This window comes from Echinops telfairi, unplaced genomic scaffold (genome assembly GCF_000313985.2).
Source record: "Echinops telfairi isolate 266 unplaced genomic scaffold, ASM31398v2 ScPeMD7_7468;HRSCAF=8506_0, whole genome shotgun sequence".
NCBI classification, from domain to species: domain Eukaryota; kingdom Metazoa; phylum Chordata; class Mammalia; order Afrosoricida; family Tenrecidae; genus Echinops; species Echinops telfairi.
The window spans coordinates 65,391,165-65,392,400 of record NW_022111369.1 but is presented as its reverse complement, the minus strand read 5'-3'; the positions used below and the strand labels follow the sequence as shown (position 1 = coordinate 65,392,400).

The 1,236-nt window shown below is 45.0% G+C and overlaps 1 protein-coding gene across 3 annotated transcripts in view; it reads left to right on the top strand.

Annotated features, from left to right (window-relative positions):
- The window catches only part of LNX1 (ligand of numb-protein X 1), a 149,800-nt gene that overhangs the window by 124,851 nt on the left and 23,713 nt on the right, over positions 1 to 1,236 (top strand). The gene's annotated exons all lie outside the window — the stretch shown is intronic.

Here is a 1,236-nt window from a genome sequence, read left to right as displayed (position 1 = left end):
CTTATCACAATCCATACATACATCAATTGTGTAAAGCGCATTTGTACATTCATTGCCCTCATCATTCTCAAAACATTTTAATTTTCTAAACATTTACTTTCTATTCGAGCCCTTGGTATCAGATCCTCTTTTTTCTCCAACCCCCTCATGGCCTCTTAATGATTATTTTCATATCTTACACTGACCGCTGTCTCCCTTCACCCACATTTCTATTGTTCAACCCCTTGAAGTGGGGGAAGAGGTTATGTATTGATCATTGCAATCGGTTCCCCCTTCTCCTCTCTCCACCTTCCCCCTATCTTCCTGGTATAGCACGCTACTAGCATTTCTGTTCCTGAAGGGTTTATCTGACCTGGATTCCATATGTTGTGAGCTTTTATCTGTACCAGGGTACATGCTCCAGTCTAGCCAGAACTGAAAGGCAGAACTGAGGTCATGATGGTGGGTGGTGAGGAAGCCTCAAAGAACCAGAGGAATACTGTGCCTTGGTGACTCATCCCTTCCTGTGACCCTTCTGTGAGGGGATGTCCTAGTGTCTACAGACAGCTGTCCCCCATCCAGGCAAAAGTGAGGGGGGTGCCAAAGAGTACTGAAACTGGATCTCACAGTCCCCTTGGATTGCATGATGTGCGACCTTGTTCCTCAAACCAGAACACCAAGCACCGCCATCAAGTCAGTTTCGGCTCATAACTATCCTATAGAACAGGGTAGACGTGACCCTGTGAGGTCCGAGACTGTAACCCTTTATGGGAGTAGAAAGCATCCTCTTTCTCTCACAGAGCTGCTGGTGGTTTCAAATTCCTGACCTTGTGGTTTGCAGCCCAACATGTTTTCCAAGAGTCATTTTCCTTACAGACTATTTTCCACGGGCTATGAACTGAATCAAGAAGTTTTGACCGATCTCTGCTTTTGGGAAATTAATATATTCATTCCTTTGTTATGTTGATCTTGCTTGTTTGTACAGCAGTCACAAAATCAAATCCCCAGCAGAGTCAGGAAAGTCATTGAAACATGTGGAGCTCATGTGATATTGAGTGGCGAGGATTGGGTCAAGCCAATGTGTGCATGTCCTGGCTATGACTTGAAATCCAGAAAATACCATAGGCCAAGCAGAGCTTATCCATGGGAGAAGGATGCAACTCATCCTTCATCCCTCTAGTTGGCTGCCTCTCTTTTAATGGGGTGACTTGGCCCAATTTTACTTCACTCTGTGGATTCTGTTAGAACTACTGCCTT